Here is a 26253-nt window from a genome sequence, read left to right as displayed (position 1 = left end):
TGTTTTGTTTTGAGACGGAGTTTCGCTCTTGTTACCCAGGCTGGAGTGCAATGGTGCGATCTCGGCTCTCCGCAACCTCCGCCTCCTGGGTTCAGGCAGTTCTCCTGCCTCAGTCTCCTGAGTAGCTGTGATTACAGGCGTGAGCCACTGCGCCCGGCCAATGTTTTAAGAAAATTTATCAATTTGTTTTGGGCCACATTCAAAACCGTCCTGGGCTGCATGCAGCAGCCTGGTGGGTTGGATGAGCTTGTTGTAGAAGATCAACCAATTGTTCGTTGGCTAGAACTATCATTTCGAGGTAACTGAGCTCATGGTACTGTGGTATGTACATCTGGCTGTGACAGCAATGGCGGTGTGTATGGTTGCATTCTCGTATGAATATACTTAAACTCCTGATGGGACCGTGCCTCCTGGGTATGGGGATGTGAGCCTTTGTTTCTTTGTCTTGGAAGCAGTGGCAGGCTACCTCTCAGAGTCATGTCCCTGCACAGTTGCCCTCTACCTGCTCTACCTGTGCTATGACTCTGAGAAGTGACTGCTGAATTACCGGAAGCCTTTCTGCTGTGGGACCATGCCAGCCTGGCTTGGGATCGTGTTCACATAGGCAGCCGCTGGGAATCCTGCTGCTCTCTGCATTCTTATCTGCAAAGGCCAGCAGGACCAGTGTCAGTTGGCACAGTTTCAATGCTGAAGCACCCACTGAGTTACAGAAATGAACTGTTAGAACTTCATCTTGCCATTGTCTGTTGAATGTGGCCTAGAGAACACTGATCGCATTTCATCCCCATATGCTGTGCACAGAAGTATTCCCGGTGTGGTGTAGACCTCTTCATGTTTGAGAATTGGCACAACCTGGAACCCCATCTCCATCGGAAAGGGCGATTCCCCATCTTGTATACATAATTTGGCCAGCCTCTTTATTCCTAAATACTATGTGCCACGAGTGTAGCAAAATCTGGTGACCTACAAGGAAATGGCCATTTTTTTTTCTTGGACCCTCATTTGCCGATGCAGGGCCCTGTGTGGAGGATACAGAGTGACTGGGCGAAGGGACACCACAGTTTCTGGAGATCCACACCAAAAGGAAAGCCCACACAGTGCCAGGCTTGAAGGAGTGACCCCTCCTGGTTGTAATCTCAGACCCTGTTTTCCCACACCACACATTGCATGGAAGGACAGGAAAGGGAGATTTGGCCTCCTCTGTTTCTTACCGCCTTCTCTACGTCCACAGATACATAAAAAGGACATCATATACCACGATGTGTCCTCTCACATGCATCTGTGTGGTTGATGGTACCCCATGGTAAGGTAGATCATCAATATTTACCTTATTTTAGAGCCTGATCCTAGGTATCTCTCTGCCCTGGCTCACACAAGGCCAGAAATCTCAGAGCTACAAACCAGTGTGTTCACTTGCTTGATGCCTGCAGTATACACAGTACCGGATTTGGAGTCAGCAATCCAGGATCAGTGCCTTGGCTTTCCCACCTCCTGGTTATGTGACTTAACACAAGTCATCCTCACTCTCTCCTTTGCTTCCCTTTTCCGTTGATATGGTTTGGATCTGTGTCCCTGCCCAAATCTCACGTTGAGTTGTCATCCCCAGTGTTGGAGGTGGAGACTGCTGGGAGGTGACTGGATCACCGGGGCAGATTCTCAGGAGTGGTTAGCACCATCCTCTCAGTGCTGTTCTCATGGTAGTGAAGGCGTGAGTTCTCAGGAGAGCTGGTTGTTTGACAGAGTGTGGCACCTCCCTTCCTTGCTATCTCTCTTGCTCCTGCCGTGGCCACGTGACTTTCTGGCTCCCCCTTCGCCGTCCACCATGATTACAAGTTTCCTGAAACCTCCCGAGAAGTTGAGCAGATGCTGGCATCATGCTTCCCGTACAACCTGTGGAACCATGAGCCAATTAAGCATCTTTATAAATTACCCAGTCTCAGGTGTTTTATTCTAGCAATGCAAGAACAGACTAATGCAGCTGTGGAGCGTGGACATGACCTACCCTGAGTTCGTCACAGAATATTCAATGAGACAAAAGCTATACAACACATAAAAAGTATACTCCTTTCATATTATAAAAATTATACATTTACTATAGAAATTCAAAAAACAAAACTCTTTATAGTTCTGCCACCCAGATGATTATGTCCTTCCCGTCTTTTCTGTACATAATGTGTGTATGGATGTATGTGTGTGCATGTATTAGTACATACATATTTAATGTATTTAAAATATGCTGTTCTCTTCATCCTACCTGTGATTTACTTTTTGACTGATCACGTTGTTCCATGTTTTATTTGTTTATTGTGTGAGACAGAATCTCGCTCTGTTGCCCAGACTGGAGTGCAGTGGCACAATCTCAGCTCACTACAACCTCTGCCTCCCAGGTTCAAGCAGTTCTTTTGCCTAAGCCTCCCAAGTAGCTGAGCTTACAGTCACGTGCCACCACGCCCAGCTAACTTTTGTATTTTTAGTAGAGATGGGGTTTCACTATGTTGGCCAGGCTGGTCTCAAACTCCTGACCTCAGGTCAGCCCGCCTTGGCCTCCGAAATTGCTGGGATTACAGGCGTGAGTCACTGTGCTCAGCATGTTTTAAAATATTCTACAACTTTGTTGGTAGTGACTACTCTCGATATATGAATATAACATTGTTTATTTAACCAAATCTTTGCTTTTTGCAATTAGGAAGATGGCCATTGTTCTTATACAAATTAGTTCTTTTTACAGCTCCTAAAAGTAGACGTACATGATAAAAATAAATGTATCTTTAGAGTATTTAATACCTATTGACATACTGCCTTTTAGGCAAGTCTATCCATTTTTGCTCCCAATGTATGAGAATGCTTCTTCCTACACCTCTGCCAGCACTGAAAGTTGTTGTTGTTTTTAATCATGCCAATTGGAAAGATATAAGATGACTTTATTGTTTAATTTGAATTTCTTTGAATACTCGTAAGATTAAACTTTTTATTCATTTGTAATTGCATATACATAAGCATATATATTTATCCATATATGTAGTTATGTCACAAAATTTATGTTTATGCACTATCTACATATATATATATATATATATATATATATATATAGAGAGAGAGAGAGAGAGAGAGAGAGAGAGAGAGAGAGAGATTGAGAGAGAGAGAGATGGAGTCTTGTTCTGTTGCCAGGCTGGAATGCAGTGGCGAGATCGTGGCTGACTACAACCTCCACCTCCTGGGTTCAAGCAATTCTCCTGCCTCAGCCTCCTGAGTGCTGGGACTACAGGCATATGCCACCACGCCTGCCTAATTTTTGTATTTTTAGTAGAGACAGGGTTTCACCACGTTGGCCAGGATGGTCTCCATCTCCTGACCTCATGATCCGCCCATCTTGTCCTCGCAAAGTGCTGGGATTACAAGCATGAGCCACCATGTCCAGCCCACCATTTATATTTTATCTTATTCTGTGTTTTGTCTGTATGTATTCTGTACCCAGTTTTAGATTTAAATATTTATCTTAATGATTTATAAGTGTTCTTTATATATTATGGTTTTGAATCCTTCGACTTACATTGGGCAAATATATTCCCTGCATTGTTGTCTTTTAATATTTTGTCAAAAAAATAGAAAACTGTTTGATTTTTATATATTCAAATTTACCAATGTTTCTCTTTGTAATCTTACCTTAGCACCATGCTTAAAAAGATTTTCTCCTTTCTAAAGTTATACAACCTCAATAACTTCTTGGTTATGGTAATTCTACCATTGTTACCATTGCATGCGCACATGTGCACACAGATAGTGATGCCCGTTTGTCTGTTTCTGGACTTTTAATTCATATTTATTCAACATTCATATGTCTGTTTATTAATATTCCAGAACAGTACCACTTAAAATACCTTGACTTTATGATCTGTTTTTATAACTGGTAGGACAAGTTCTGTCCCCAACCCCATCCCAGACTTTTATTCTGTTTGTTTAAAATGTTCTTGCCTGGTTTTAAATTTTTAATCATCTAGATGCACTTTGATTTCCTTTTGTCAAGACTTAGAAGGAATAGATTTGAGATTTCAGTTGGCATCATATTAAATTTGTAGATTACTTTGAGGGAGAATTTAAACATCTAAACAATACCGTGTCTTTCCTTTCCAGAACATGTAGTGTATGCTTTGGTGTGTCCAGGTTCCTTTCAACCTCTTCACTCCAGTTTTTGGTCTTTTTTTAAATACCTAGTACATTTCCATATGTTTGTGTGGTGATTGTGTTTTTTCTTCTGCATAATTTGATTAGCTAGTGTTCTCTGCATAAAAAAGATATCTAAACTAAAATAAATCTTTTTTTTTTTTTAAATGGAGTCTTGCGCTCTCTCCAGGCTGGAGTGCCGTAGTGTGATCTCGGCTCACCGCAACCTCCACCTCCTGGGTTCAGGCAATTCTCCTGCCTCAGCCTCCTGAGTAGCTGGGATTACAGGTACCTGCCACCACGCCTGGCTAATTTTTGTATTTTTAGTAGAGACAGGGTTTCACCTTGTTGGCCAGGATGGTCTCGATCTCTGGACCTTGTGATCTGCCCACCTTGGCCTCCCAAAGTGCTGGGATTACAGGCATGAGCCATCAGGCCCAGCCTAAACTGAATATTTTATTCTGGGCTCCTAGCAACTCCCTTTCCTGCTAACAGGGTTTTTTTGTTTTTGTTTTTGTTTTTCTTTTTTGGTGCCTTTCCAGTCATCATCTGTGCATATTTTTGTGTATGAATTTTGTTTAACACACATGGGCTACTCACATGGATTTTGTTAGTCCACCATGTAGCCTTGTGACATTTTCACATTAGCACTTGGAAGTCTTTGCTGTTGAACATAGAGCAGCAGATAATTCCATTGGATGGATGTGTGATAATTCATATAACCATCCCTTAATGAAGGATAAGTTAGAGATGTTTCTGGTCTTTTGCTAAAATGAACACGGCAAATATATATATATATATGTGGTTTTTTTTTTTGAGATGAAGTTTTGCTCTTGTTGCCCAGGCTGGAGTGCAATGGCATGATCTTGGCTCACTGCAACCTCCACCTGCCAGGTTCAAGCTATTCTCCTGCCTCAGCCTCCTGAGTTGCTGAGATTGTCAGGGCCTGCCACCATGCGTGGCTAATTTTTTTGTATTTTTAGTAGACACAGGATTTCACCATGTTGGCCAGGCTGGTCTTGAACTCCTGACCTCAGGCAATGCACTGCTTCAGCCTCCCAAAGTTCTGGGATTACAGGCGTGAGCCACTGCACCTGGCCTTTTTTTTTTTTTCTTTCTTTCTTTCTTTTTTTGAAACAGGGTCTGACTCTTGCCTAGGCTGGAGTGCAATGGTGCCATGGCTCACTGCAGCCTCAACCTCCCTGGGTTCAGGTGATCCTCCCACCTCAGCCTCTCAAGTAGCTGGGACTGCAGGCACGTGCCACCACACCCAGCTAACTTTTTTTTGTATTTTTTTGTAGAGAGTTTCACCATGCTGGCCAGGCTGGCCCTCAAACTCCTGAACTCAAGTGATCTGCCTGCCTTGGCCTCCCAAAGTGCTGGGGTTACAGGCGTAAGCCACTGTGCCCAATCAAAGATTATTCTTTATCCACATTCATTACTGAGCAGATACTGAGTGGTTATTGCTGCTACTGGGGAACTGGCCGGGGGGTGAGGGTGTAGCAGTGAACAAGGTAGGAATGCAAACGGATCTAGAGAAAGAAAATCACTCAGCACATCCCTGCAGTCAGAGCATGAGTGCACTTTAAATCTAGAATCTTATTCCTACGTTGCTCTCCAAACATGAAGCACCTTTCACACTCTTGCCAGCAGTCTGAGCCTGTGCCTGGTTACCCAGATCCAAACTTGTGTGTTAGAATGGTTTTTGTCTTTACGAATCTGATGAAATTGTACGATTTTATTATGTAATTTTCATTTCTTTAATTAAAAGTGAAGTTGAGGCCAGGCACAGTGGCTCACACCTGTAATCCCAGCACTTTGGGAGGTCAGGGTGGGTGGATCATGAGGTCAGGCATTCAAGGCCAGCCTGGCCAAGGTGATGAAACCCCATCTCTACTAAAAATACAAATACATTAGCCGGGTGTGGTGATGGGTGCCTGTAATCCCAGCCACTCAGGGGGCTGAGGCAGGGAATTGCTTAAACCCGCAAAGTGGAGGTTGCAGTGAGCAGAGATCGTGCCACTGCGCTCCAGCCTGGGTGACAGAGTGAGAGTCCATCTCAAAAAAATAAATAAAACACGGAACAATGCGGTAAGTTAAAAAATAAAACACAAGGCAACGTGAAGAGGATAGCACATTTTAAATACATTAAATATATATGTATACTTGCATGAGACTCTGTCTTAAAAAAAAAAAAAAAGGCCTGGTGTGGTGGCTTACGCCTGTAATCCCAGTACTTTGGGAGGCCAAGGTGGGCAGATCACAAGGTCAGGAGTTCGAGACCAGCCTGACCAAAATGGTGAAACCCAGTCTCTACTAAATACAAAAATTAGTCGGGCATAGTGGCACATGCCTGTAGTTCCAGCTACTCAGGAGGCTGAGGCAGGAGAACCTCTTGAACCTGGGAGGTGGAGTTTGCAGTGAGCCGATATCGTGCCACTGCACTCCAGCCTGGACAACAGAGTGAGACTCTGTCTCAAAAAAAAAAAAGCAAAGTCGAGCATCTTTATATTTCTTTATAAGTTAGTTACATTTATATGTCTCTGTTAACTGCCACTTCACATTTGTTACCTATTTTACCATTATGTCGTTTTCATAGTTTGTATACATATATATAAATGTCCTTCCTTACGTTCAGGAAACTGGCCATGGTTATATGTTTGCGAAGATACATTTGTTAATAGTTTGTGACGTGTCTTGTGACTTTTTGAATGGCATTCTTCGTGTGGGTGTTTTCTGTCCTCACACTGGTTTTATTTGTTTACGTATTTTAACCCCTTTAGTTGCTGGGTAATATGTTTTTCCTAGAAAAGCCTTTCCCGTTCCAAGATTATAAATAATTTTCTGCTATCCCCTCAGTATTTTAGGGTTTTATTTTTTAAATATTTATGTGTCTTATCGATCTGGGATTTATTTTGTTATAAACGTGAGTACACTTTTATAGTTTTCTAAAACATACATGTTCCAAGTTCAGTCCCAGGTATTGTAAATATGTTCTTGCTCTGGTGGATGCCTGTTTTAATTATTATTTTATACTGAAGAGGCTATTCGCTGCCTGTAAGACTTTTTGCAGTTTTTTGTTTGTTTGTTTGTTTATTATTGTTTTTATTTTATTTATTTGAAACAAAGTCTTGCCTTTTGCCCAGGCTGGAGTGCAATGGTGCGGTCTCAGCTCACTGCAGTCTTGGCCTCCTGTGTTCAAATGATTCTCCTGCCTCAGCCTCCCGAGTAGCTGGGATTAAAGGCACCCGCCACCGCACCCAGCTAATTTTTATATTTTTAGTAGAGACGGGGTTTCACCATGTTGTCTGGGCTTGTCTCAAACTCCTGACCTGGTGATCTGCCTGCCTCAGCCTCCCGAAGTGCTAGGATTACAGGCGTGAACCACCACGCCCGGTCCTGGAGTTTTTATTACTTGCATTGAACTGTGCGCGCATTTGAATGTGCCCCTAAATCTTTGACCCCATAGTTTTGTCAGGAGAAATGATTACATTTTCTTCTGCTTTCCAGTATTTGTACATCTTGTTTTGTGGTTCTGTGACATCGGAGAATGATGTTTTGTTAGCATAGCATTAGATGATGGCGCTTCATCATCCACCTCTTGCTCCTGAATTGAATAGGAAGCCCACCACCAAGCCTGCTGCTGAGACGGTTTCTGTTGGCAAATTTCCCCATTTGCTGAGCTTCATAGAAGGACACGGGACAGGAGACAGCAGGGACAGCGTCTTCAGGTCGCTGGGAGGTCCCACAGCTCCATTTCCCCATCACGCACATGTGGCGTTCCTGCCTGCAGTGGGAGGCTCTCACTGAGAAGCCACGGTTCACTTTTCCATCAGTTTTCATACTTTCGTCTTCACGGAGGCCCAGGGCCTGCAGGCCACCATGCCGCTTCCCCAGTCCAGGCGTCCTCCCCAGCACATGAGACGGACACAGCCTTCTACATCCATCTCAGTGCCGCAGTGTCCAGGGAAAGGAAGCAGTGACTTGAGAGGACGGACCTTTCCAGGCGCTCATGCGTCAGCCCAGACCCAACGTTACCCTTCACTCACATGGAGGGTTTACAGGGCGAAGGGTTGACTAACGCTGGTATTTTTTTTTTTTTTGAGACAGAGTTTCGCTCTCGTTACCCAGACTGGAGTGCAATGGCGCGATCTCGGCTCACCGCAACCTCCGCCTCCTGGGTTCAGGCAATTCTCCTGCCTCAGCCTCCTGAGTAGCTGGGATTACAGGCACGCGCCACCATGCCCAGCTAATTTTTTGTATTTTTAGTAGAGACGGGGTTTCACCATGTTGACCAGGATGGTCTCGATCTCTTGACCTTGTGATCCACCCGCCTCGGCCTCCCAAAGTGCTGGGATGACAGGCTTGAGCCACCGCGCCCGGCCTAACGCTGGTATTTTTAACATTCTTGTTTTATTCCTGGCTTTCTCAGGATTGCTTCTAACGGGTTACCATTTAGAGTCACGTCTGCCATCAGCTTCTGAGAGATGCCTTTATGACTGAAGGTACTGGCTCCCATCCTGACTCCCTAAGATTTTTCTTTTTTTGATCAAGAGGCATGTAAATTTTATCACTGTCTTTTTAACATGTGTGAAGATGATCATATGGCTTTCCTCCTCTAGTTTATTAATGTAGTGATTTGCATTAATGGATTTCCTAACACAGAATCACTTTTGCAATGCAGAAATAGGCAGTGGTCCTGGTGCTTTTAAGGTATACATTAGGCTGCATTCACTTTGCTAATACATTATTAAGAGTTTTGCATCAAAATTCAGAATGAGATGACCTGCAGTTTACCTTGAGGCAGCCTCGTTGTCCAGTTTCATCTTAGAATTATGCTTACTTTATTTTTATTTATTTATTTTTTTTGAGACGGAGTTTCGCTCTTGTTACCCAGGCTGGAGTGCAATGGCGCGATCTCGGCTCACCGCAACCTCCGCCTCCTGGGTTCAGGCAATTCTCCTGCCTCAGCCTCCCGAGTAGCTGGGATTACAGGCACGCACCACCATGCCCAGCTAATTTTTTGTAATTTTTTAGTAGAGACGGGGTTTCACCATGTTGACCAAGATGGTCTCGATCTGTTGACCTCGTGATCCACCCGCCTCGGCCTCCCAAAGTGCTGGGATTACAGGCTTGAGCCACCGCGCCCGGCCAGAGTTATGCTCACTTTAAAATGAAAGTGGAAGCGTTTGCTTTGACTTACGCTCTGAAACAGTTTATATGACCTAGGAACTATCTAGGCTTTTCTTGATTTGGAGGAGGTAAAATGACACTTTTGTTCCCATGGTCACTATGTCATTCGTGTTTTCTTTCTTTTTTGGGGATCATTTTTGATAACGTTCTTTCTAACATTCTATATTTCATCTGGTTTTTCCTATTTATTGTTAGAAAGCTACAGATGATATTCTTTTGCAGTTTAAAAATAAACATTTTAGCAAATATTTAGAGATTCAAAGTAGATTGCCTAGAGCTGGGGGTCTTGGGAGGAAATGGGGAATTTGAGGAAGGGGTATGGGGTTTCTTTTTTGAGGTGACGAGAATGTCCTAAGATTGACTGTGGTTGTACAACCCTGTGACTGCACTAAACACCAATGAGCTATATACTTAAATTGGCGAATTGTATGGTATGTGAATTCTGTCTCAATAAAGTTGTTACAATTTGTAAAGCTTTTTATTTTTATTTTTATTTTTTTTGAGATGGAGTCTCACTCTGTCACCCAGGCTGGAGTGCAATGGCACGATCTTGGCTCACTGCAACCCCTGCCTCCCAGGTTCAAGCGATTCTCTTGCCTCACTCAGCCTCCTGAGTAGCTGGGACTACAGGCGAGTGCCACCACACCCAGCTCATCTTTTCTATTTTTAGTAGAGACGGGGTTTCACCGTGTTAGCCAGGATGGTCTCGATCATCTGACCTCAGGATCTGCCCTCCTCGGACTCCCACAGTGTTGGGATTACAGCAGGCATGAGCCACGACGCCCAGACAAACCTTTTATTTAATTCATGCCTTCTCTTATTTGTAACGTCAAATGTTGTTTTCTCTCCATTAACTCAAAGTTTCTCTTAAAATTGTTTTTCCCCCAAAACCAGCTCTTTATTTTATCAAAAAGGATTAGTCTTATTTCAGTTTTTGGTTCATTGGTTCTGTGTGTTTTCATTTTATTGACCCCTTTTACTCTCTTAATGCGTATATTATTAATCTTCCGCCTTTTACAGTTGATTAACAGAAATAATGTGGGATAGGTTTGCTTGTGGCCGTTACTGACACGCCGTGCTCTTGTGGACTTAGTTCCACGAGGTAACAGAAACAATATGGGATAGGCTTTCTTGTGGCCGTTACTGACACGCCGTGCTCTTGTGGACTTAGTTCCACGAGGTAACAGAAACAATATGGGATAGGTTTGCTTGTGGCCGTTACTGACACGCCGTGCTCTTGTGGACTTAGTTCCACGAGGTAACAGAAACAATATGGGATAGGCTTTCTTGTGGCCGTTACTGACACGCCGTGCTCTTGTGGACTTAGTTCCACGAGGTAACAGAAACAATATGGGATAGGCTTTCTTGTGGCCGTTACTGACACGCCGTGCTCTTGTGGACTTAGTTCCACGAGGTAACAGAAACAATATGGGATAGGCTTTCTTGTGGCTGATACTGACACGCCGTGCTCTTGTGGACTTAGTTCCACGAGGTTTGTAACCGTCGCTTTTGGTTTTCTCTGTAATCATCACTAACACTGACGTTCTTGGCTTTTTAGCTAGTTAGACTTTTTGTTTTTTGCTTTCCTTTTACTGTTAATTTCAGATTTCATTGCATGAGAGCACGTGGCCCCTCATTTCTACTTTTTTACAATCCACTGAAATTTTCTGTAACTTTGTACAGAAATAGTTTTTGGATGTATTTTGTGGGCTTTCGTTAAATACAACGAAACATATGTTCCCAGCCTGTTGGGATCAGAATGTATTCACATGTTTGTGTGTCTGTTTGTGTGTTTGTGGAGAGAGAGCATCTTAAAACACAGCTCAGCCTTGTGCTTCCTACTGGATGTGGAGCACTGTGCTGTGACTTCCTGTGGCCTGTGAGTGCCTGCGTTGATCAGGCCCCTCCAGCTTCGTCAGCCTGCAGTGGTACCCCCGGTTGCCCTGTCCCTGCCAGCTGTGCTAGAATCTCAGGGTCTTTCTACCTGGGGCCCCTCCTGCACACAGAGCCATAATTGTTCTTCTCCCAGCTGGTCTCTAGGTAGCTCCCTCTGGTCCTCCAGATTCCAGAGTTGGTGGGACATCTGTGGAAGGGTTATCGCTCAACCCCGTGTCCAAGGGGCTCCCCACCTCTGTGGTTCTCTGTCTCAGCATTCTGTCTCTTTCTCTGAGCCCTGACATTTCCCCATCAGTCCCTATGAGGCACAGCAGCAGAAGGGAGAAGGCCATATGCGTGCTGCACCTCGTCCCACAGCCAGGACCTGGTGCCATTCCTGGAGGGGAGCACGTGGTGAGCCACTGGGTGCCTCCCAACTGTTCCTGCTTGAAGAGCCCCTTAGGAAATTGAAAAGGCATTTTGGGATTTCAGGCAAACATGCTGTTTCACTTAAATTAATTATAAAAAAAGCGTTATTGATTTTCAAATACCCCTTAAAATGCCTCATTATGTTTCAATTTGAGGCTCCATAAGCATTAAAATACGACAGCAACAAAAATGTATTTAAAAAACTGATTTAAAAAAGTATGTTTTTTAATTAAAAATTTTTTTTGGCCAGATGTGGTGGTTCACGCCTGTAATCCTGGCAGTTCAGAAGACCTGGCACTCAGATCACTTGAGGTCAGGAGTTCGAGAACAGCCTGCCTGGCCAACATGGTTAAACCCCGTCTCTACCAAAAAATACAAAAGAGTGGGAGTGGTGGCATGCACCTGTGATCCCAGCTACTTGAACCAGGGGTGAGGGAGTGGGGTGCAGGGGGTGCTGTGGAGCTTCCAGGGAACCAAGATTGTGCCACTGCACTCCAGCCTGGATGATAGAGTGAGACCATGTCTTCAAATGAATAAATAGTAAAAATATAAAAAAACCCTTTTTTTAGAGACGGGATCCAAGGTCTCACCTATTGCTCAGGCTGGAGTGCAGTGACACAATCACAGCTCACTGTAGCTTCATACTCCTGGGCTCAAGTGACCCTCCGACCTCACTCTCCCAAGCAGCTGGGACTACAGGTATGCACCACCATGCCCAGATAATTTTTAAATTTTTTTGTAGGTGGGGACTGTGTCTCGCTGCGTTGCCCAGGCTAATCTTGAACTCCAGGCCTTGTCTGATCCTCCTGCCTTGGCCTCCCAGAGCACTGGGAAATAACCTGATTTTTAATGACCCAATTATTTCAGTTCATTCTGCAGAAGTTTGGGGTTTCCCATCACACTTGTCTTACTATGTTTTTAAATGAAAGCGTGACAGAGGGTCCTTTTTAAATTCAGTTGAATGTAATATAATACTTCATATGACTTGATGACTGTTTTGTTTTAAATAAATAGACACTATTTTCCCTTTCTTTTTTTCTTTTTAACTATGAAATAAAATAGTGATAGATTCTCATTGTAAAAGATGTGAGAGATACACAAACTGGAGCCACAGTGTCCCTCCTCTCTCTGCCTCCTACTCCCCGCCACACAAGCAATTGCTTCGTGATGATCCATTTTTTGTGTATGCACGTATATATTTGTGTACATGTATGTGTACACAGAGCCACCCGACTTCATAGTTTTATTTTTAAGCAAATATGCTTAATACGATATGCATTTGTCTGCGATGTTTTCCCTACTCCGTATCTCTGGGGGGCTACTTGACCTTTGAAAGGCAGCAGAGAGTGCTTTACCCCAGCTGAGAAGCGACTCGTCCATCTCCACTGTTTGGCTGCCACAGGCATGAGCTCGGTGAACATACAGCTATTTTCTTCTCGTAAATTTAGATATAGTCAGGCACTCATTTCATCATAAAGGAAACAAAATCTTCAATACAAGGGTATGGAGTGAATTAAAATATTTTTCCTACTTGGTATTGTCACAGAAACTAGAAATTTAGGTGGAAAATTACACAAAAGGTACGTATTAACACATCTTAGCGTTATGTTTGGACAGAAACTTCAAATGTGCTCTTTAATATTTTTATATAGACCTGACACTCACTGCTGCATGTGATGATGATGATGATGATGATATGATGGTCGCTAAGTTTCCTGAGCCCTTGCTGTGTGCAGGGCACTGTTAAGCACATTCTGTGCATTCGTTCATTTACTCCTGACAGCTATGAATGGGAGACAGGTAGGGAACCTGAAACCTTGAGAGCTGGTAACTCTTCCGAAGTCACACAGCTAGCAGGGCCTGGCATCAGATTCCAACCTGTGCTGTTAGCTACCAGCAGGTCATTATATTTTGGCTTGACAGTGCACCTTAGTCTGCGGTGTGCCGCTGTAGGAGAATACCACAGACTGGGTCATTTCTTGCTCACCTTCTGAGAGGCTGAGAAGTCCAAGATTGAGGGGCCGGCATCTGGCCAGGGCCTTTTTCCTTCAGTATCCCATGGCAGAAGGTGAAAGGGCAAGAGAAGGCCAAAGAAAGAGCAAGATCTTCAACTCGAAGCCTCAAGCCCTTTTATAATCAGCATTAATCCATTGCTGATGGTGGAACCCTCCTGACCCAAACCCCTCCCACGGGCCACACCTCCCAATGCTGTTGCATTGAGGATCAAGTTTTCTTTTTCTCTTTATTGTTTTTTGAGACGGAGTTTCACTCTTGTCGCCCAGGCTAGAGTGCAGTGGCATGATCTCAGCTCACCACAACCTCCATCTCCCAGGTTCAAGCCATTCTCTTGCTTCAGCCTCCCAAGTAGCTGGGATTACAGGCATGTGCCAGCATGCCCAGCTAAGTTTTTGTATTTTTAGGAGAGACGGGGTTTCTCCATGTTGGTCAGGCTGGTCTCGAACTCCTGACCTCAGGTGATCCACTGGCCTCAGCCTCCCAAAGTGCTGGGATTACAGGCGTGAGCCACCACGCCCAGCCAGGATTAAGTTTTGGGAACTTAATCAAACCGAAGCACATAGGTCTTTAACTCCAGAATTATACTGACAATTAAAAGAGAAGAGCATGAGAAACACTAGACAGTGGAAGGAAGGAAGATATCTTTTTTTTGAGAAAAGTTATTCTTTGAATAATGAGAGAAACTGTCCCATACAGAGAATTTTAAAGAAGCGAAAGCCGAGGTCGTGTGCCACAACAAAGGGACGCAAAACTAATGTGTAGTTTTGTACAAAGCGTGAGCTCCTCCTTTCTGGCCACGTCAAGCATGTAAACGGGAAAAGTATTTTTTCCTGTAAGTAAACAATATATGATTTGTGTTGCGCTTATCTATTATTACACCTGTGTTTTTCTGACCCTGAGTCAGAAAAGGGTCTTTTTTAATTAGATTCGTCACACTGCAGGGACAGCGTGATCTGTATCGTTGTTAGCTGTGTTTTCGTGAAAGCTGGTTAGCCCCGACCCCAGCTGTGCCTGTGATCTGCACGCTAATCAGATGCCTCTCTCAACTCGCTCCAGGCTTTCTGGATACGAATCTTTACCTATGTGCCCCCAGATTAAAGAGGGGTATCCCTGGGAGATCTGACACCTGGCCAGGGTTTCTGATGGCAACTGATTGCTGCCTTCTTTCTTGTCTGTTTATGTTTCTGATTGGTGAACTTGACCTCAGCCTCTTCCCTGGTGTGTGCCTCAAGTATGATGCATGGTTTCTGGGAGGTGAAGACAAGAATGTAACCCGTTTTCCTAAAAGTTAATTAGCAAAGGACTTTTTATACACTCCAGGCAAGCAGGTGATAAAAAGAAAAACAAGCATTTGATGGCAAGGGAAGGAGGCATGATGAGCCTGGTTTTTGTAATTTTCACCTTATCCTTATTTCCATGTCTACCTGAGGGGTGAGGAAGGGATTATGGTCTCGTCAGGGAGATGTTTCCTCCCTTCACATGGCATAAACATCTCCTGAAGCAAAGGTGAGCTGGAGCTGCCTTGTATTGGCTTGAGAGAGTTTCCCCTTATTAAATTATTAGAATTTTTTCAAAAAGCAGAACAATTTTATATCCGTTTATTGACATGTGAGTCACTGATATGGTTTGGATATGTGTCCCCACCCAAATCTCCTATTCAGTGCCATCCCCAGTGTTGGAGTGGGGCCTGGTGGGAGGTGGTTGGATCTTGGGGTGGTTCCTCATGGCTTAACAGCATCCCTCTTGGAGCTGTGATAGTGAATTCTCAGGAGATCTTGTTGTTTAAAGTGTGTAGCACCTCCCTCCTCCCGCCTGGCTCCTGCTCTGGCCATGTAAGCTGTGCCTGCTTCCCCTTCCCCTTCTGCCATGATTGGAAGTTCCCTGAGGCCTCCCGGAAGCAGGTGCTGCCATGCTTCCTGTATAGCCTGTGGAACCGTGAGCCAATTAAACCTCTTTTCTTATAAATCGCCCAGTCTCAAGTATTTCTTTATAGCGGGACAAGAACAGACTAATACAGTCATGTATCACATAATTCGCCCATTTAAAGTGTCTAATTCAGCGGTTTCTCATGTATTCACAGATGTATGTAAACATCATTGGAATCAATTTCACCTTAAAAAGCAACTCTGTACCTTTAGGTTTCGCTCTCCTTGCTTGCCCCCGTCCCTGGGCTACCACTAGTCTACTTCCTGTCTGTGAATTTCCCTATTCTGGAGTCTGATTTGAATGGAATCACATAATATGTAGCCTTTTGTGAGTGGCTTCTTTCTGAATGTAATGTTTTCAAGGTTCCTGCAGCATCATCAGTACTTCATTCCTTTTCGTGTGTGAATAATATTCCATGGTATGGATTGACTACATTGTTTGTCCATTCATCCATCAGTGGACGTTTGCGTCATTTCACCTTTTGGTTATTATGAACAGTGCTGCCATAAACATTTATACACAAGTTTTTATGTGCACATGTTTTCATTTTTCTTGGGTATATCACTTTTTTTTTTTTTTTTTTTTTTTTTGGAGATGGAGTTTCGCTGGTTACCCAGGCTGGAGCGCAATGGCGCGATCTCGGCTCACCGCAACCTCCGCCTCCTGGGTTCAGGCAATTCTCCTGCCTCAGCCTCCTGAGTAGCTGGGATTACAGGCACGCGCCACCATGCCCAGCTAATTTTTTTTTGTATTTTTAGTAGAGATGGGGTTTCACCATGTTGACCAGGATGGTCTCGATCTCTTGACCTCCTGCTCCACCTGCCTCGGCCTCCCAAAGTGCTGGGATTACAGGCGTCAGCCACCGCGCCTGGCCGGGTGTATCACTTTTAATGGCAAAAACCACAATTACTTTTGCATCAACCTAATACCTTGGAACAGAATTGCCAGGTTACTTGGTAGCTCTAGCTGAATCATTTAAGAAAGTGCCAGATCATTTTCCAGAGCAGCTGCACCATTGGACATTTCCACCAGCAATGCGTGAGGGTTCCAATCCGATGTTCATCATTCTTTAGGCATTTGGTGGAATCCTTGCCAACGTTTCTTTTCTGACTTTGCTTTAGGTCATCCCGGTGGGAATAAAGTAGTATCGCATTACGGTTCTAATCGTGTTTCCCTGATGACTGTCGATTCCAGGCATCTTTTCATGTGCTCATTAATCACAGGCAAAACAGTGAACCTCTACCTAAACCTCAGACCTTATATAAAAACCAACCGGCTGGGCACGGTGGCTCATGCCTGTAATCCCAGCACTTTGGGAGGCCGAGGCGGGTGGATCACGAGGTCAGGAGATCGAGACCATCCTGGCCATGGTGAAACCCTGTCTCTACTAAAAACACAAAAATTAGCGAGGCGTGATGGCATGTGCCTGTGGTCCCAGCTACTCGGGAGGCTGAGGCAGAAGAATCACTTGAACCCGGGCGGAGGTTGCAGTGAGCCAAGATTGCCCTACTGCACTCCAGCCTGGCGACAGAGTAAGACTCCGTCTCAAAAAAACAACCTAATGGATTAAATATAAAATGCAAGACTACAAAACTGTTAGAAAAAATATAGGAGAAAAATTGTTAGAATCTAGTGCTATGCAAAGAGTTTTTTTTTTTTTTTTGAGACGGAGTTTCGCACTTGTTACCCAGGCTGGAGTGCAATGGCGGGATCTCGGCTCACCGCAACCTCCGCCTCCTGGATTCAGACAATTCTCCTGCCTCAGCCTCCCGAGTAGCTGGGATTACAGGCACGCGCCACCATGCCCAGCTAATTTTTGTATTTTTAGTAGAGACGGGGTTTCACCATGTTGACCAGGATGATCTCGATCTCTTGACCTTGTAATCCACCCGCCTCGGCCTCCCAAAGTGCTGGGATTACAGGCGTGAGCCACCGCGCCCGGCTGAACATGTAACTTTTCTTCTTTGGCTTGTTGATATGGTGGATTTCATAGATTGATTTTCACATGTTAACCCGCTTTATATACCTACAACAAATATCACTTGGTCGTGGCATGGAGTAATTTTTTACATATTGTTGGATTTGGTTGGTACATCCTTTATTGTGGATTTTTGCTCTAAATTCACAAGAGATGTTTCTTGTTTTCTCTCTCTCTCACTCTCTCTCTCTCTCTCTCTCGCTCTCACTCTCCTTCCTTCCTTCCTTCCTTCCTTCCTTCCTTCCTTCCTTCCTTCCTTCCTTCCTTCCTTTTTTTCTTTCTTTCAACTGTCTTTGTCTGGTTTTGGTATCAGAGTAATACTAGGTTCAGAAAATGTGTTGAGAAGCCTTCACTTGTACTTTCAGGAAGAGATTATGTAGAATTCATGTTAATTATTCTTTAGGCATTTGGTAGAATTCTTCAGTGAAACTATCTAGACTTGGAGGTATAATTTTGGGGAATGTTAACGTTATGAATTCAGTTTATTTTATTTTTGAGACAGGATCTTGTCCTGTCACTCAGGGGGAAGGGCAGTGGCACAATTATAGCTCAATACAACCTTGAACTCCTGAGCTCAAGCAATCCTCCTGCCTCAGCCTCCTGAGTAGGTAGGACTACAGGTGCATGCCACCATGCCTGGCTATTTTTTTTTAATGTTTTGTAGAGAGAAGTCTCACTGTGTTGCCTAGGCTGGTCTTGAACTCCTGGTATCCAGCAGTCCTCCCATCTCAGCCTCCCAAAGTGCTGGGATTACAGGAATGAGCCATTGTGCCTGGCACTCCCAATTTCCTTAATAGTTACAGGGCTAGTCAAATTATCTGTTTCATATTATGTGAATTACAGTAATTTGGGTTTTTCAAGGAATTGATACATTTTACCTAAGTGTGCAATTTACCTGTGAAGAGTTGTTGATATTACTCCCTTTATTACCCTTTGGATGTCTACAGGGTCTGTAGTTATATTTTTGTTTCATTCCAGATATTGATAATTTTTGTTTTCTAGCGTTTTTCTTGCTCAAGTTTTATCAGTGTTTTTGATCTTATTAAAGTACCAACTCCTTTTAAAAGTTTTCATATCAATTGTTTTTCTGTCTTTTATTTCATTGATTTCTACGTTTATCTTTCTGATTTCCTTTCTTCTGTTTGCTTTGGTTATTTTGCTCTTCTTTATCTAGTTCCCTGAGGTAGGAATTAACTTAATGTTTTAAGAGCTTTCCTTATTAGCTGCACTCCAGATATTTTGATAATGTTGTGTTTTGTGTCCATTCGGTTCTCTTGATTTTTTTCTTGAGGCTTTCTCTTTGACCCAAGAATTATTTAGAACTGTGTTGTTTAATTTTCACATGTTTAGAGACTCTCTTTAAGGTAACAAAGAAAAGCTGAGGTGTAGCCAGAACTTTTATGTTAAGGACAAGCAAGATGAAAAGAAAATAGATGGCAATCACACAGATATCTTACAGCAAAAATAGGGAAAAGAAGTATACAAAATATCACAGCCTGTAAACAGGACCAATCATGATTGGTCCTGTTTTGTGCTTTTGGAAAACAGAAGCTTTCCTTATTTTTTAAATGTTCTGTAATGATGTAAAGACTATAGAACTCTCTGTTTTATGACACTTTGAAAAGATTCACCAGTTAAACCGTCAGAATGATAATGGCTTAAGGATATAGTTATTTGGCAATTTTTGCATTTTTTCATGTTTGCGATCTATTTGGGCTTTGAATCATTGTTAAGGTCATGAGCATAAAATAGTCCATAGTATTATTTAGTAAGTATTTTACAATATTTTTGTTTACCTTTAATATTTTAAGTTCCTCTTATGTAAGGTCTGTTATCTCATTGATAATTTGTACATTTTGACTTTTTCTCCTTTTTTCTTGATTGGGCTTCTAAATTAATATTAAACAGTATATTATTCTGCTTATGAAAGTGAGACTCCTTTTCCTTTTCGGTTATGGTAAAATATGCACAGTATAAAGTTTGCTAATGTAACCATTTTTAAGTGTGCAATCCATTGCAACCTCCGCCTCTCAGGTTAAAGTGATCCTCCTGCCTCAGCCTCCTGAGTAGCTGGGATTACAGGCATGCACCACCACACCCGGCTAATTTTTATATTTTTAGTAGAGATGGGCTTTCACCACGTTGGCCAGGCTGATCTCAAACTCCTGACTTCAAGTGATCCACCCATCTCGGCCTCCCAAAGTGTTGGGATTACAGGTGTGTGCCGCCACCCCCCACCCAGTATTTGTCCATTTGTCTGGCATCTTTCACTTAGCATCATGTTTTCAAGCTTCTTCTTGTTCTCATCGGTAATTTTTGTCTACTTATATTTATGAGAAATGTTTGGTCTCGATCCTGTTGACTTCTGTTATATGTGGTGTGATTAAAATTCTCATCTCTTGGACTCTTCATTTTCTGTAACTGACTTGTACTTGGCATTAGAAGTGAGCTACTTCTGTGGCCACTGATTTAGAAAAAATGAATTCGACTCTTAACCACTGCAGAGTGGTTCTCCCTTTACCAGTTTAAGACAGTCTCCCCAATATTAACTTTGTCTCTTTGCAGAAGGTATGCAGCCCCTCCACTCCTCTTTGCCTTCCCTCTTCTTCTCTCCCTGGTGGCGTCTGGGTGTGGGGGAAGCAGATTTAGTGTCACAGCAGCGCAAGCGGTGTGGGCTCCTGTTCCGTGCTCTGTCCTCCCAGCCCTTTCTGGCCTGCAGTGACGACCCATCTGATGGGCCTGATGACCCTTAGGGAATATGGGTGTAGGTGTGAGAGCAACATCCAGACCCTTGCACCCTAAGGGTGCTGGTCATTCCTCTGCTTTTCCTGCCTTGCTCCCACCCTCTGTTAAACTCCAGGCACCTTAAAGACCAGCCGCCAAACATGGGCACAGATCCCTACATGCTCACAAACATGTTTCAGATTTCTGGGACCCAATCACCTCTGTTTGCTATTCTTAGCCTGGTGGCAGAGCTCGGAGGATTCTGGGTGCCTGAGAAGGGCCCCTGGCTGGATTCCATTTTAATGAACTGTATTCGAATCCTGTCTCCCTCTTCCTGCCTGTTCCTTCATTACTGTCCCTTTCTTTGTGGAAAATCTGTTTTATGGCCATGTCCGATATCATTTCCCCTCCAGCTGGTCCTCCAAGCCACTGTCCCCAGAGCTCCTCCTCCTCTGAGTGTCCAGCATGGGGCTGTGGCAGTAACGCGGGAAACATCTGCTGCAGGGTAATCAGAGCCGTGTATTCACAGCAGACTGCCCTCTGTGTGTGACAGCCTAGCTCAGTGAGCCGAGATCATCTGGTTAAGCGTTTGCTGATTCTGTTTGTTACCCTTTTCTTAAGGCATTTATTATTTGAATGGGCCAGTTATTTATTGTTGCTGACTGTCAGGATCAGAGGTAAAGATAGCTCGTGGCACATTTTGGAGGAAGGCCTTAATTTTGTGACTATCTCATTTTTTTCCAAAGCCTGTTTGAATTTCTTCTTGAGAGTGTAGCCATCTCTGTTACCAGCACTGTAATCTCAGAATTGAAAGCCTCAGTCACCAAGCCAACACCAATTATGTCTCCCCGCCGTCCTCCTCGGAGGAGCCTCCTGGTAACCAGGGCAACCCTGATTTAGCTTCCTCATCCTGAGTAATAAATTACAGGAGGACGTAGCCTCAGGCTGGGGCTGCTGGACTGTCTGGTTTGAAGTCTCCATCCCTGTTGCCATTGGTGCCCAAAGGCACGGCTTTTGTTGTCCTCATCACAGGTCAGGGATAGCCTTGGCCTCTCTTGGCTTCACAAGAAATTGAGCATTTGACGGCTGTTTGTCCTTTGTCATGATGGCCCAGCATTTTCCCCTGTGTAGGAACATCGTTCTGTTTTCATTCTTCTTCCTGTGAATTTGCTATTATTATAGATGAAGAGATTCCACAGCTAAAGCTGCAGTTTGAAAGTTGGTCCCAACCCCCCAAAGTTTCCTGGCAAAGCAAAAATTCCCAGCAAAAGAAAATGGGTATGTTTGAAGTAAGCTAACAGTGGTTCCACAGATACAGGTATCTGTCCATGGTGTACAGATACATATTTGTCCTTGATTGGGTGGATGAATACATTTTACAGAGGGAGCGCCCCGTGCCCAGCGTGTTCTGAGTGTGGGATGCGTGGGTGTCAGGATAGACGAGTCCAGACTCCACCCTCTTCTGGTGAGCAGCTCAGGTCTGAGAATGGATGACAGAAGATAAGCCAGAAACACGGTTGCAGACGACAGCCAGTGCTCCCAGGAAAGGCGTGGGCAACTGCAGTGGACGTGGCCAGTGCCTTTCTCAGCACTTGGCCCACGAGCTGAGGCCTGAAGGATGCAGGGAGGTGGTTGGGGACAAGGCCCCGAGGCTAATTTCAGTTTGGAGAACAGGAGGGCGGGGGCGAGGCACAGGGGCTGATGCGCTCAGAACTTGCAGCTTCAGCCCTTGCTGTGTCCCCTGGTTCCGTGGGCGTTCTCACCACATGCTCCACCGTGATGCCACTTCACTTCTCTCCACTGACTGCACCTGCCTGGCGGAGAGGGCGATATGCTGGCTTCTGGTAGTTTTGTTTCTGTGATCTCGTGGCCAGGGCACTGGGTGAGCCTCCGATCTCCAACCACCTGTTAGGGAATGTTTTTGTCATCCCTGTAGCTGGACCCTGGTAAGCTGTGGGTGGAAGTGATTCACTGCCCGATTGCCACCCCTGCCCAGCTCTTCATCAAAATGCAGCAGCATCTTGAAGGTTCATCGTCTGTCACAGCTGTGTGGACTCGGATAGCTCACCTAGAGTTTCTAGGGTGATTCTCGATGGCCAATGTGCCTAGATTTTATTTCCTATTAGGCTGGACTCCTCCTGCCTCTTGAGTATATGGCTGGTGCTATTTGTGTTCACAGACAGAGCTGAGGCAGGCGAACAAGCTTCAGACTTTACTTAATGTGCATTGGGACTTCTCAGTCAACTGAGCCCACTCCAGAGAGTGCCTGCCTTTCTGCTGTCGGGATTCTGCAGTGTAGAAGGATGAGGCCTCCCTGCTGCAGGGGCTGGGGAGGGGGCTGGAGGCCCAAGGGCTCACAACTCAAGTCTAAGTAATAGCAAGATGGAGAAATAATGGCCTCCCGCCTCCTCACCACGACCTGCCTGACCTTCCGTGTCTAAGAGAGCAGGTCACAGGTCACCATGGGGAATTCTAGCCCCCACTAGGGGGATGTTCCAACACCATGCTGGTGATTTTGGTGGCTGTAGTGTGTGTGTGTGTGTGTGTACATCTGTGGGGTGTGTTCTGTGAACTCCCATCTCCAGGGTACGTCCCACCCTGTCCCCAGATCCCCTATTCCCTCCACAATAACAAACACTCCCAAGGACTCTGGCGAGAGAGTGAGGACAGATACTTGCTGTCACTCCAGAAGACATTTTTTTATCAATAAAATTGTGTCAACTATTTAAAAAAAAAAGGACCAGCCTCTCTGGCTACCTTTCCATTTCTTCCACCCGCAGCCCGGCCAGGAGTACTGCTGCGAGGAGGCCTGCTGGGCCCACCTTGTCCAGCAGGACTTCAACATCAGTAAGAAGTGTGGTCCCCAGTGGGACAAAGGACCATCCAAACTGTTTCATGGGTTTACAGCTCATCTTCAGGGGGTATTAATGGCTAACCTGATATCCAGTGACGATTAGCTGGGTCAACCCATGCATGTGTGTCTGCGTCCTCTGGACTCTCCACTAGCATCTCTGCAAAGGAAGAAGATCACAGGGACAGATACGACAGCAGGAGAGGTGTCCCCACATGGAGGATGGAGAGCCAATGGAGCTGGACATCTTTCTTTGCAGAGAGGAGGAAACAGAAACCCACAGGCTGTTGAGAGCCAAGCCAGACACAAACTCACTCCAGCCCGGAACCAGGGGAGGACTTGTCTGGAGGGAGCAGCTCCCACCCACGGCCTAGTAAGAACTCAGACTTTTCAAGAGAAGCCAAGAATTGAGGTTTCTTAATGTGATGTTCCCCAACTATATCCTCAAACACTATATGATCTCCCCCAAGAATAAAAGAAAGTAGGCCGGGCGCAGTGGCTCACGCCTGTAATGCCAGCACTTTGGGAGGCTGAGGTGGGCAGTTCGTGAGGTCAAGAGATCAAGACCATCCTGGTCAACATGGTGAAACCCCGTCTCTACTAAAAATACAAAAAATTAGCTGGGCACAATGGCACGTGCCTGTAATCCCAGCTACTTGGGAGGCTGAGGCAGGAGAATTGCCTGAACCCAGGAGGCGGAAGTTGCGGTGAGCCGAGATCGCGCCATTGCACTCCAGCCTGGGTAACAAGAGAGAAAAAAAAAAAAAAAAAGAGAAACACACAACTCTGCCATGAGCAGTTTTCCCCCGTGTAGCTCTGAAAGTCATGAGACTATGTCACCTACTGTTCTGTTAAATGAGACCAGAAAAAATTCAAACTCATAAAAACGTTATTCTTTATTGGTTTGTATTTATGGTATGTTCTAGGAAAGAACCAATACCAACTGGCAGGCATCTGCCTCTGTAAATAGAGTAATTTTTAGTGGGGCGGGCACGAGGGAGCCACTGGCCCTGCAGGGCCCCCTCGGAAGCTGGACTGTCTGGAGAGAGAAGCAGGCCCCTGAGCCTCTCCTGAAGACCTCATTCTGCTCTTCTCACAGCACTTCTCCTGAGCACGAATGACGGGAGGTGCAAATGGGTGTTATTTTAAATGTAAGGAGGAAGGGGAGGAGGAGGACATGCTCTTCCCCACTCAGCATGCTCACCTCTCTTTTTGGAAGGTGACAGTGTCACTGAAAAGGGGGGTCCCGATCCAGGCCCCAAGAGCCTGGATTTCATGCAGGAAAGAATTTGAGGTGACTCCGTAAAGTGAAAGTGAGTTTATTAAGAAAGTACAGGAATAGGCAGGCGCGGTGGCTCAAGCCTGTAATCCCAGCACTTTGGGAGGCGGAGGCGGGTGGATCACGAGGTCAAGAGATCGAGACCATCCTGGTCAACATGGTGAAACCCCATCTCTACTAAAAATACAAAAAATTAGCTGGGCACGGTGGCGCGTGCCTGTAATCCCAGCTACTGGGAGGCTGAGGCAGGAGAATTGCCTGAACCCAGGAGGCGGAGGTTGCAGTGAGCCGAGATTGTGCCATTGCACTCCAGCCTGGGTAACAAGAGCGAGACTCGGTCTCAAAAAAAAAAAAGTAGAGGAATAAAGAATGGTTACTCCATAGGCAAAGCAGCCCCGAGGGATGCTGGCTGCCAGTTGCTGTGCTAATTTCTTGATGATATGCTGAACAAGGGTGGATTATTCATGCCTTTCCTTTTTAGAGCATATAGGGTAACTTCTGACATTGCCATGGCATTTGTAAACTGTCACGGAGCTGGTGGGAGTGTCGCAGTGAGGATGACCAGAGGTCATTCTCGTTGCCATCTTGGTTTTGGTGGGATTTAGTGGCTTCTTTACTGCAGACTGTGTTATCGGCAGGGTCTTGATGACCTGCATGTTGTTCGGACTGCCTGTGTCATCCTGTGATTTAGACGCCTAACCATCTGGGAATGCAGCCCAGTAGGTCTCAGCCTTATTTTACCAGCCCCCTTTCAAGATGGAGTTTCTCTGGTTCAAACACTTCTGACAATACCACACACTGGAATATTATAAGTTGGAGAAGTCACGCAGGAGAGCTCCTACTTTTTTTGAAACGCTATTTCCCAGAAGAACCTCATGTCATTTCTCCCTGTTTGTTATTCCAGGCACTGCTAGTGCGAACATTCTTGCTTGGGTCTCTGTGGTGGAAAATCGCGTAATGCTCCTTATTTTCCTGTTAACCAGCACAGTTCTCTTTAGCGCTTTCTCCCTTTCTGCCAGCAAAGTGGAGCTCTACTTTGATGACCGTGCTAATTAATGAAATTTCAGAGTCAGGCTTAAAAGTGCAAGTCTACGTCATTAACAGAAGAGTCTCCGAAGGAGATGAAGGCTAGCAGGGAGCGCAGTCTGTCTTAACTTCTTCCACACCTCTCGAGCGATAAGAGCCTCTCAAGAGTGGCAGTCTTATTTTCCTGTTCGAGAGGAGGCTTGTGTGAACATTCCTAACTCAGCAACCTAGGCTGTCCTTGAAAGTATCATTTGCATTAAAAGGCGGTGTAAAAATGCCCGGGGCTGTAGGAACTGTTGCCATGTCCTAGGAAGACATGCCTTCAAAGGGAACTCAGGATTCTGGCTTGGTGCTTTCACTTGACAATTTCCTCCTTGGCAGGAGTTCCAACTGGCGTCGCAGATTCCCACACTCCTCAGATTTATTCTCATCCTGTCTCTTTCTCCCTCATGAGGATGGCACACATGAAATGAGAAATTAAAAGCCTGTAACTCAGATTTACTATTTCACAAATAATTTGAGCATCTGTTGCAGAGCAGCAGATGAATTAGCAAACAGAAGATGATGAAACGAAGGCCAAAATAAAGGTGAACTATCTGCTGCTAGAAATGAAAAGCAGGTACTTTATTTTTCCCTAAAAAGTCAATGAATGTTATAAGACTTTAATTGTGGGCCGGGCGCGGTGGCTCACGCCTGTAATCCCAGCACTTTGGGAGGCCAAGGCGGGTGGATCACGAGATCAAGAGATTGAGACCGTCCAGGTCAACATGATGAAACCCCGTCTCTACTAAAAAT

General features: G+C 44.9%; 1 protein-coding gene across 11 annotated transcripts in view; it reads left to right on the top strand.

Moving 5' to 3' along the window:
* The window catches only part of ENTREP2 (endosomal transmembrane epsin interactor 2), a 425727-nt gene that overhangs the window by 298091 nt on the left and 101383 nt on the right, over window positions 1-26253 (top strand). The gene's annotated exons all lie outside the window — the stretch shown is intronic.

The sequence above is a fragment of the Callithrix jacchus genome, chromosome 6, assembly GCF_049354715.1.
Source record: "Callithrix jacchus isolate 240 chromosome 6, calJac240_pri, whole genome shotgun sequence".
NCBI lineage: Eukaryota > Metazoa > Chordata > Mammalia > Primates > Cebidae > Callithrix > Callithrix jacchus.
Note: the sequence above shows the minus strand (reverse complement) of the source record. Positions and strands in the feature narration are given on the sequence as shown.